This window comes from Myotis yumanensis, unplaced genomic scaffold (genome assembly GCF_028538775.1).
Source record: "Myotis yumanensis isolate MYYU_CA2020_CCGP unplaced genomic scaffold, mMyoYum1.0.hap1 SCAF_10, whole genome shotgun sequence".
NCBI lineage: Eukaryota > Metazoa > Chordata > Mammalia > Chiroptera > Vespertilionidae > Myotis > Myotis yumanensis.
Window position 1 is genome coordinate 12,445,764 of NW_027223761.1, and position 12,042 is coordinate 12,457,805.

The 12,042-nt window shown below is 39.9% G+C and overlaps 1 protein-coding gene across 8 annotated transcripts in view; it reads right to left on the bottom strand.

Moving 5' to 3' along the window:
* The window catches only part of LRRC4C (leucine rich repeat containing 4C), a 983,070-nt gene that overhangs the window by 27,108 nt on the left and 943,920 nt on the right, over nt 1–12,042 (bottom strand). For 6 of the 8 annotated variants that reach the window (XM_070427819.1, XM_070427820.1, XM_070427823.1 and 3 more), the window contains one exon: nt 1,337–1,371. The exons of the other annotated variants lie outside the window; for them this stretch is intronic. The gene's annotated coding sequence lies outside the window, so the exon portion shown is untranslated. The remainder of the gene's footprint in view (nt 1–1,336; nt 1,372–12,042) is intronic. 8 annotated transcript variants of the gene reach the window in all.

The following is a 12,042-nucleotide window of genomic DNA, read 5'->3' on the forward strand; positions in this document are numbered from 1 at the left end:
GAATTTACAGGACTTCACACATGATTTCCCGAAGGCGAACCCCAAATTAGCTAAATGACATTTGCTAAAAGGGAGTTCTTCAGAGGTCTCGTGCCAATTAGACACCCCCCATGCCCAGTGAACAAAACCAAGGTCACAGCATATTTTCAATTAAACCCAGGATAGCACCAAAATGCAGCACAGCTGGAAAAGCAAGCTCATTATTACCTCATAGATCATTTGTGAGCAATGAATAGGTCTCTGGTGCTTTGCTGTTATACAGACATTTGAATATAAAAATAAAGAAAACAGCTTCAGATTAGCTTTTGACTTCCAAAATAAACAACCACTTTTAGGGCATTATTCCTGGTGCCCACCCCCCTTCCCAAAAGAGAGAGAGAGAGAGAGAGAGAGAGAGCGAGAGAGAGAGAAGAAAACACTAGAAGTCATCATTTCTCTGTCTCTAATTAGAAAAGGTTTGCTTTGCCTTTAATTTGGCAACAAGGTACCATCTGAAGGATGGACTCATTCAAACTCTTGTTCCTTCAGTAAACAAACAAGTAGTGTCATTCTACTGTGTGTCAGGCACTGTTCTAGGGACAAGGAAGACAAGAAGATTAAACCCTACTCCCAACTTAATTCTGGACTTTTTAGAAGGGAATGCATTAATGTTGTTGGTAAATATTCAAGGAAGGACAACTATGGCTCATAGGTACTGGACTAAAATAAATCCAGGATCCTGCCTTCCAGGAGATGACAATGTAACGGAGACAAAAAGACACTTGATCATAAGTCGCAGAGCAAGAAGTCAGTACTTCTGCCTGCTGCCTCCTGATCTCCTCTCTATGGATAGAAATGCTACCCACGGATGCTGTGCTACAGTCGGGGTAAGCGTGTTTGTGCATATGGCATGATTGGCTGGTGGGGGAGGCGGTGGTGAGGAGGGAGCTCCAGAAATATTTCCACAGGAGAAACACTAATCCAGCTCCAACCATGAGCCACCACTACCCTTATAACATCTTTAGCCATTAAAATATGACTGAAGGGGGAGGCACTCACAAGAGAAGGGAATCCCAAGGACAGCCATCTCTGGGGCCAAGCTGGGAACATGAAGGCTGTTTCTAAACTGGCAAAGAGAAACATACAAGGAATTTGCAAAAATGACTCCACATATGTCTTTTCTACTATATTGCAGCCTCTTTTTTTTAAATCCATTAGTGGTTTGCAGTTGCTCATGCTGGCAAAGCCAATCATTGCTGTTATTGGAGTTGACAGTGTATAATGAGCCACTGCCCATTAGCTGATGCTGTGGTGTTCAGGATGTTGTGGGAAAGATTTAGCATGAATTGTCACCTACCTAGCTCTCCATTGTGGTCTCCATGCGTAAACAATCTAAAAAAACAAAAGCATACATTAGAACAATTCAGCGTATTTCTCTATCTGCAGCCACCGCTATCACCACAGACAACACTGGTGACAATATTTACTATTGAATCACAACTGTATTTTAACACTCTCCTGGGAAGAAAGCCAAAGCAACTATCTTTACCATTGACCATTTTGAACAATGCATTATTTAATGCAAATAAAAAATACAATTGGTGTCAGAAGATCTGTAGTTTATACTTGGTTCTGATTTATCAGATGCATGACCTTAAGCAAGTTCCATGTTCTCTCTGTTCCAGTGTCTTGATCAATACCACCTCTGAAGATCAAATGGGATAATGTATTTTGAATATATATAAGAAATAATTAAGCAGAACTCTCTGAATTATTAAAGTCAAATGACATGTTAAGAGTTTGACATTGGTTTCTGCTGCAAATTCCAATTGTTTTTTCCTCCCACATCCCAAACCAAGAAAAATACGAACATCTCCTCCTCTTCCCCATCCTTCATCCTGCCCCTACTCTCCTCTTAACACTCCGGTGGCAATGGCAGATCAAAATTTAGAATCTGATCTTGAGGGCCACAGAGTAATTGAAGCAAAGAAACATGAAGAGGTCGAGTTGGCATTTTGCACAGCATGATGAAGTAAACAAAACAAACTTTCATTCCAACCAATACAGTACAGATCTTTACAGCTTAGCTGTGCAGTTGGTGCAAGCTGCAAAAAAAGGAAATCGTGAACAAGAGCAGATAGAAAAAGCCCGTGCACTTAGTCATCAAGGCCCAGGGACCGACATGGATATTGAAATCACCAAGAATTCTATCAGGAGCAGGACTGCCGAGAAGAGCAGGGAGGCAGGTGTTAAAATCTTCAAGGGATGAGGAGGAGTGAAGTGTGTGTCTGTGGCTGACTCCTTCAAGGAGGTGCTAGCAGGTGGTGGAGTCTGATGGTGTAAGTTTCAGAGCTGAGTGTTTTACTGCGTGACATGGTTTTGTTTGAAACAGATAACGTAAGTCAAAATGTTTCATAAACTTATAAGCAATATGCCACGGATAAATATTATTATTCCATAAGTAAAACAGAATAAGATTAAATTTTATTTCTGAGATGATCTGTGCATTTTTTGTCATCGGTTTTAAAAAACAGTTTGGCTGGTTTGGCTCAGTGGATAGAGCGTCAGCCTGTGGACTGAAAGGTCCTGGGTTCGATTTCAGTCAAGGGCACATGCTTGGGTTGTGGGCTTGATCCCCAGTAGGGGGCATGCAGGAGGCAGCCAGTCAATGATTCTCTCTCATCATTGATGTTTCTCTCCCTCTCCCTTCCTCTCTAAAATCAATAAAAATATATTTTTTAAAAAATAGGTAACAGGCAGAAACCGGTTTGGCTCAGTGGATAGAGCGTCGGCCTGCGGACTGAAAGGTCCCAGGTTTGATTCCGGTCAAGGGCATGTACCTTGGTTGCGGGCACATACCCAGTAGGGAGTGTGCAGGAGGCAGCTGATCAATGTTTCTCTCTCATCGATGTTTCTGACTCTCTATCTCCCTTCCTCTCTGTAAAAAATCAATAAAATATATATATAAAAAAATGAGTAACAGTCTTATAGAAAGTTTCCCCAAATCTCACAGTTTCAAGAACCATTAACTATCCTTCAATAGGGCATATAAAATATGAGTTATAAGTTAATGTGCTTGGGATTTATAATAATGTGAGAGCAAGGCAATGAGTAAGGATACACATGTGTAGAGGGGGCAAAGAAGAGGCGGGAGATACACTTAGGTTCATTGCTAAATCAAGTAGCCAATTCTCATTTCTCAGATTAGGCAAAAATTAGCAGCATTAGACCTAGTGACCACTCTGTTCTCCCTGCACTTGGCTCCCAGGAAATCCCTCTCAATTTTTCTTTCACCTCATTGGTCACTCTGCTCAGCCTCCATCAGTAGCTCTGCCTTATCTCTTGGGCCACTAAACCTTAGAGTGCACCTGGGCTCCCTTAGGGCACCTCTTCTGTATCTATACTTACCCTTTAAGTGGTCCCATAGTGGCTTTAAACACCACTACAAACTAAAGACTGTCAAAAATACAAACATCTATAGCCGGCAACACAGATATGTGTCCACTAGTTTAAGACCTCCAGTTGGAGGCTTTGGAAATAACCTCTCCAAAAGAAACTCTTGATTCTAACTCAACCTCCACTGCTTCCTCAGGAAACTTGTACTTGCTGTCTCTTCTGCTTAGAATGTTCTTCACCCAGACAGAGCTGTAGCTATATAGGCACAGGGCAATGGTACTTCTCTTATCCAAATATCTGTAGGCTTGGCTCCTTCACTTCCTCCAAGCCACCTGCTCAGAGAGGTTTTCCTCAGCTCTGCTGCTTAAAATATAACTGCTCCTTGCCCCATCCTTCTCTATCCCTTTACTCTGCTTTATTGCTCTTTCAAGCATTTCTCGCAACTAGCGATAATGCGTATGTATGTATGTATGTGTGTATGTATGTATGTATGCATGTATTTTGTCTCCTACAACATGAAGTCTCAGGACATAGAGTTCATATGATTTGTTTATTGATGGAGCCCATCAATGGTCCAATGATGTAGATAAGGAAACAAAAAGCCAGAGAAGTAGAGAAAAGCAGGTGAAAGGGGGAGTATAAACATGGAGATGATGAGGAATCTTAAATCAGAGCATGTGATAGCACACGGAATGTAAGTTGATAAAATTCCAACATTACACGTAGTGATTTTGTGACTTACGCAAGTTCCATGATATTTTTAGCCTTCAATGCCCTCTTCTGTAAAGTGAGGGTGAAAATAATAGAGCCGAGCTCCAAAGGTTTTTTTGTTCATGAAATGAGGTGATGCCCGTGAACCAACTAGCTTGGCATATTTCAAGCTCTCAGAAAGAAATAATATGGAGTATCCTCAAAATGTATGCATACACTTTGAATAATTATAAAGGCAGTGTTTATTAAAATACATTTCATTTGCAAAATTGAGCTATCAGCTGTTAAAGTGTGCATACATTTTTTGGGACACCCTGTATTTTACGTTTTCCAAATCAAACGTGGGATTTTCTAGAACAATAAACAATCACTATAAGCAGCAAAGTCTCAATCAGTACCACTTTGAAATTTTAACTGAAAATTAATCTGGTTGCCCTGTCGAGGTTAAGCGTGTGATTATGTGAGAAGGTGTTTATTTCAAACATGGAAAAATCCCTGGGAAGTTAGAGGTCCTATTGAGCCATTTGTATTTTTAAGTTGTTTATTTAGATTCAGCTTTTCTGTATGTGGTTTATATGCCGTTGCTACTATGTGACTTAATCTCTCTATCCCTCTGCCTAGTTTTTAATACACTTTAGTGGTGGGGCTCGGGGGAGGGGGCGGGAAATAAAGCCAGAATATGTAATTCAGTACAAGACAGAGAAGTTACCCGCTTGCTCAGCCATAGCCTTAAAGTACAGTGATACAGCCATTTGCAAATCATGGCAAGCTAATGTGTGCGTGGCATTTTCTTTTACGATAGCGGCTCAGAAATGATTACTTCTCACTAGTTCTATTCTGACTTGCTCCTTTGTCATCTGGCATGCCCACAGAGAGAATTAACCCCTTGCTTCTCATTTTTTCCCCATAATATTATTCTCTTCATTATGCCAGTTACCATCTTGTGAGAACCAAGACTATATCCTATTAATCAGTACATTGCCACTGAAGGATGCTGCGCTGAGCAAACACAGGAAATACACATTTTTTAAAACTAAAATGAAGTGAATATCTGAATGTAGACATGGCTGAATATATATGCTAATTAAATACCTCTTCAGCCATTAGCGGTACCCTAGTGTAACACTGGAGATCAAGATGTGTGGGAGTAGGAGATGTTACAAAGTGTCCTTGATTTTCAAATAATGACACCAGGTCGACCTCCTGCTCTAGCCCATCTGATCTCTGGTCTGAAAGAACACATGATAGCTGTGGTCTGTGTAAATGTGGCATTTATCTTCATGAGTGTAGTGATGAAGAATGAATCAGGACTGGCACAGTCCTGGCTGACTTATCTCTCCTCACAAATGAAGATAAATAGCACAACATATTAGCCACTCTGCATTATATATATTTATTCCACATTTGCACCCACACAAACAAATATACACTAGGCTTTCCTCAACCTGATTGTCTTTCACTTTCAAAATATACAGTGAACAATAGCAACAGAGAACCTGTGGAAAGTCAGAGGGAAGAAAAATGCTGAAATAACTTCTATGAGATAAGCCATGTGCCCTGTAAGCAGATACTGCAAAAGACCCTATCTCTGGGATCTATAACATGGCTGCAAGCCTCAAAATAAGATTTCCACCCCTGGGTGGCTGCTGTTGTTAAACTACTGATATGAGAAAGTTAAAAAGACCCCCAAGGTTACTACACTGGGCACTCTCCAACCTATGGAAAATTGCTAAGATGGTGGTTTTAACACAATGGTTTCCAAGATCTCCTCCTGGTCATCTAACAGATAGTCCTCTTAGTTTACTTTTAATATCAGATGATATTAAATATCTTCAAATGATAGCATACAGTTTTAATTTCTTAGTTGAACTAGTATGTCTTCATTAAGCTTCTAAAATTGTGGTAAGGTGGACAGGGTGCAAAAGGCTGAATACTGATATCATTAGGGATGCTATCCCTGCCCAATTGTCATGGTTAGATAATGTGGTACTCAACGTCAGCCAGCCATTGGATATTGCCTCTTCTAGGTACTAATGCTGCAGGATGTAGCATCATTTTAAGTCATTGTATTCAAATTTTAATGATGTTGATTCTACCAATCCAAGAACATGGTATGTTCTTCCATCTCTTCATGTCTTCCTCTATCTCTTTTTTCAACGTCGTGTAGTTTTCTGAGTAGAGGTCTTTTACCTCTTCAGTTAAGTTTATTCCTAGGTAGCTTAATTTTTTTGGTGCAATGGTAAATGGGATTGTTTTTATAATCTCTCTTTCTGAAATTGAAACCTGGCCCTGTTGGGAAGAATTTAGTCCCCTCAGTCTAGTTCACTAGAAATGTTTATGTCTAGATTATCAGAAAGCCAAGTCTGTCCTTGCCAAGGCAGTTGTAAGTTCCAGTCTTTGCCTCTTATTGCCCATACCCGATTTTTCCCCAATGTCATTAGTCCTTCTCTCCATTTAAGAGTGGGCAATGTACCAATGCACCTCTGCCTGCAGGCAGAACAAATCCTGGCCATCTTCTCTAGCTTAATACTCACACTCAGCCTCATGACACCATTGCTTCAGATTTAGCTCTTATCTTGTGCTCCGTTAGCTTATACTGTATGCTCTGTCTACCTTGAGAAGTGCTACCAGTTTGGCTCCAACACCATGACTTCATATTTATTTGTGGTACTCTTGTGGGATTTCTGTCCCCTTCACTGAGTCTAAATCTTACTCATTATAACATAACATATCCCAGGCCTTCAATGACTTAGGACATGGCTTGTTCTAGACATCCAATATGACCACGTTAAACCCCTCCAGCACTGAGAACCTTTCTGATATGTATCTTATTCAACATTAATTAGATGCTTACTAAATACCAAGGGCTATTCTAGACACTCAGGATTCTGCAGTGAGTCAGACAGAGAAGAATATAGCATGGAGCTTCTCTTTTAGGTGTTAGACAGATAACAAACAATCCAGAAATTATCAGGTAGAGATAAGTATTGGAATAAAAATAAAATAGTGATGATACAGGGAATGACTGAGGGGGAATATTACACTAATTTGGTCTGGGAAGACCCTTCTGAGAAAGAGACATTTAAGTTCAAGAATAAAAAGAAAGAACTCAGACATAAAAAGATATGGGAGAAAATTGTCCCAGTCAGACAGAGAAGGTTTGAGGGCATTCTGACATCTAAATGTTTGTGTCCCTCCAAAACTCATGTTAAATCCTAATGCTCAATGTGATGGTATTAGGGTGTGGGCCTTTGGGAGATGATCAATCCTGAGAATAGAGCCCTCATGAATGGGATTAGTGCCTTTATAAAAGAAGCTCCAGAAAAAAACCCCAGCCCCTTCCTCTATGTGTGCACACAACTAAGTCTACAACCTGGAAGAGGGCCTTCACCTGACCCTACTGGCACCCAGATCTCTGCCAGCCTCTAGAACTGTGAGACATACATTTCTGTTGCTGATGAGCTACCTAGTCTGTGGTATTTTGTTATGGTAGCCCAAGCAGACTAAGACAAAAAGAACATTATACCTATAGAATGATAAGCATAGAGTAGACAAGCGAAGAGTAGAATATGTAAGTGAAGAATGTATTAGATTTCTTTGGGTTCCAGGACAATTTTCACAAATTTGATGGCTTAAAACAATATAAATTTATTCTCTCCCAATTATGGAGGTCAAAAGTCTGAAAGCGGGCCCTTGTCCTCATTCCTATGGCTGGCTGTGCCTCCTTTAACTTTACTTCTAGAGTCTTCCCTGCCTATTGTCCAATCTTGTTTCTATTTTTTAATTTTAATTTTATTTACTTTATTTTTTTAATCCTCACCTGAGTATATTTTTCCATTGATTTTTAGAGAGAGTGGAAGAGAGAGGGGAAATACAGAGAGAAATACCAGTGTAGAGAAACACATTGATTGGTTGCCTCCTGCACACACCCTAACCAGGGTCTGGGCCAGGGAGGAGCCTAGAAATAAGGTATATGCCTTTGATGAGAACTGAACCCGGAATCCTTTGGTCTGCAGGCTGACACTCTATCTACTGAGCCAAACCAGCTAGGGCCAATATTGTTTTTAAAGTAGGCTATTTCATTTATTTTTCATTCAATTGCAGTTCCCTGAATTATCCAAGCAAAACCTAAGTGATTTGGTTATACCCTGGAAATGATATACATTCAGGTCATACCCTGAAATGTCAGAGATTTCTCCATTTTCTTCAGGTCAAGGTGACTGAAAACTCCCTGGGAACAAGTCTAACAAATTTCAGTGGCCTGTATTTCGTATTTAAACCTGTATAGAACTATAGATTTTAGATTCTTTCTACTTCAGGGACTTCTTCTGAATACATAAAGAGATTATGCAATCAAAAGAGTACCAATTTAATGTGATCAAAATAATACCAATTTTTATAGTTATGTCTTTTGATGAAATGACAATTTCAAGTCAAGTATAATTTATCTCCCCCACTAGGTTGAAATTCTGATGAAGAAGTGAGCCTTAAAGTCTTCTGAGTAGTTCACTGAAGGTAGAGGAAAGCAAATGGCAATGTGCTGTGATTTGCAATGTGAAGTCCCTTTGATGAAGGCCACGTTTTCATACTGAGCAGCCATTTAATGAAAACGTGGCTGGCAGCCTATGGTATTCTCTTGGATGCTGGGAGAGAAACAAATTGACATGAGGTCCTTATTATTATTCCTTGACATCAGGCTGTTCCCCTATGAGCTGTTCCCATAAGACATTCCAAAGTGTCTGCACGGCATTTCTTCTGGTAAGTGCTTGTCCGGCTTATTTTTAAATAAGCTCATTTGTTCAGAATAATTTCAACATCAAAAACTACACTTATTGCCTGGCTGGGTGGCTCAGGGGTTGAGCGTTGACCTAGTAGCAGGAAGTCAAGGTTCAGCGCACCTTCATTGGCAAGTAGAAAAATGTGTAGATGTTTATGCTGACATTTGGCTCTATTCTTACGTTGGCTACATTTAAATAAGGGCTGCTGTCTTCATCACGAAGCCTGTATCCAATCAACCGTGGGTTAAAAGTAGGAAAATAGTATAAGAATAAAAATAAAACACGACTTTCTAGTTGGTGACTATTCATCTCTTCACTCATTCATTCACTCATTGTTTTGCTATCTTTAAGTCACCTGAAGTCGATTGAACATGAAATGATAAAGTGGGAATCTGGCAGACAATGAAGTTGGGTGGATCTTAATTATGTCACACTGCAAAGGAGTCAGGTCTGCACTTCTATATAAAGGGAAATCTACTTGCAGATGGAAATTTGGTCACTGACTTTTATTTTTTTCACATCCAAGAGTTTAAATTCCGCCTCCCTTTGTTACTGCTTAGAGAACCCTGATCAGAACCGAAGTCTCAGACACTGAAGAGAATTTTTAACGTGGAGTTAGAGAAGCCATTCTCAGGTTAATGAGCACAGAGCAGCAGGCACTTTGAAGAGTTTATTTGGAGAAAGAAAACGTCTGCAGAAATCAAGTGATTAAGATGTGATACTCCAAGCGAACTCTGAGCCATCTCATTAGCAGAGACTAAGAATAATCTACAAATGTAATAAGAGCCCTCATGCAAGGTCACAAACATCCCAGTGCAGGCCTGCTGGGTGGGACCCACTGTAGAGGAAGACAGAGAATCTGATTGGATCAGGTCAGGAAATATTCCCTAGAAGAGATGAGAGTTTCTTCCCATGTCTTAAGGGAGAGAGATTCAGAAATGTGTATGAAATTTTCCATTGCATATTATTCATAGTTCTCCAGATGTGTATGTGTATATTAAAATGTACATATTTTTATTCCAAAATTTAGATTCAGCCATTCTCAATAATTTTGAATAATTCCTGTATAAATGCCACGTTCTCACAGATTTTCCTCCATGAACTTCCATCAAAGGACTGAGTACTCCCCTGCACATTGTGACTCATCTCCTTTCTCTGAAATTATGTTATTTATCTTTCTCTTTTTGAAACCACATTTCTGCCTTCAAAAGAATATAAGCTCCATGAGTAGCAAGCAGGGCGTTTTGTAGCTTGTTCCCTATTATTTCCTGAGCCTAGAATAATGCTTGGCACAAACGTCACTCACATAATTATTGAACAAAACAATGAAGAACCTCTTTGTATTGTCATAAAATCACTACCTAACCTACACCGCTATGTGCTATTTTATGAATGAGAGAATATGGAGGTTTTTCCCAAGGAACCAAGACACAGGAGATGATACATTCCAAAGAGGCTACAGATTTACAATGGAGGTGGTAATAGTGATTGCAAAGCTCATAATCTCTTAGGCACAGCAAAGACACCAATGAACTAGAGAAAGCTCATGAAGATTTCTTTAGAGAGAGTTATCCAATGAGTCCCACTCCTGAGGGATGGGGTGGGTGGTTTTACCCACAACTTAGTAGAGAGTGACTTCAAGAAGATTATTAGAGGAGGATTTTTGAGTGAATTATCAGTGGGCTATGATGTACATCACCACACCAAGGAAAACATTGTAGAAGCATTCCTGCCCTTTATCACAAGACTAACCATAGGACTCCAGTGGCAGATAGATATTTTTATTAATTTCAGAGAAAAAGGGAGAGGGAAAGAGAGAGATAGAAACATCAGTGATGCGAGAGAATCATTGATTGGTTGCCTCCTGCATGCGCCCTACTGGGGATCGAGCCTGCAAACCGGGCATGTGCCCTTGATGAGAATTGAACCTGAGACCCTTCAGTCCGCAGGCTGATGCTCTATCCACTGAGCAAAACCAGCCAGGGCAAAATACCAAATTTTAATCTGATTTCTGTCTGTCTATGTTTTACAATTTTTATCGATATTGCAGGCAATGACAGTTAAACTATTAAATTGAGAACAAGGTTCCCAAATGGATATATAAAAATTATTTTTTTTAATCAGCAACAATTCTCAAAGTTTAAATATTTTTAAAATGTCTTTTATTTCTCATGAAAGAAGGGTACATTAGGGGTTATTGAACAATTAGAGGCAATTAGTCCTGTCATGTATTCTGGAAAGAATGTAACTCAGTGCTGAGCAATTTGTAGGATCTGGGAGAATGAGATCAAACCTGCATGCCATTTTTATAGCCACAAATTCTTCTGTGTATGTCCTTGCTTTGTTGTTGTGTTTATTAGGGTCAATCAAGTACTATAATTAACTCTTTAGGTAAGGTATGTAATTTACAGTCCTGCAATGAAGAGAAAACGATGGCTTATTAAGGTTACAAAACTTGCTCAAAGCTGTTAAGTAGCAGAGCCAGGTTTCTTGTCCAAGCTGTCCTGATCCAAAGAGGAGGCACTTTAACTTGAACTTCTAAGCACCACTCCGAAAGAAAGGCTGGGTGGCCTTTGCTGTGATGCGTGTCATGAAATAGGATTTAACTCCCAACTTATTCTTAGCTTTTCTGGAGGAGATGTTCCCATTTGCCTACAAGCTCACATTATCTACAAGCTCCGTTACCCTTCTGATCACGTGCACTACCTATCTCCTCTGTCTTCCATTATAGTTTTGTTAAAGGGCAGCAACAGCATTTCACCTAGCCTTGATTAAGCAGGCATGCCATTTGTCAGGGAGCTAAGCAAGAAAAGGCCTTACAGTGGTCCCCTGAAGTCACCACTTGGCATGATTCCCAGAAGGCACAGTGCATCTTATCCCCGCCCACGCCACCTTACCGTGTGCAAGAATATTTACACCGATGAAAAGTTTCAGATCTATTCTGAACCATATTTTATAATACAAGCCCAGAGAGAAAGATAGTTTCACGTTATTTTGAAGGTTTGATTTTAATAAAGATTAGCTATCTTTCAGAAGGTTTGTGACAAAGTATGCTGCATTTCAAAAGAAGCGCCACCTCCTTTGATGTTCTGAATCTCTCCTTATTCATATTGGAGGTGAGAGTAAGGTAATATAAACTCCCTGTTAAAGGAATCACTGGCTTGTAAAATATCTGCGC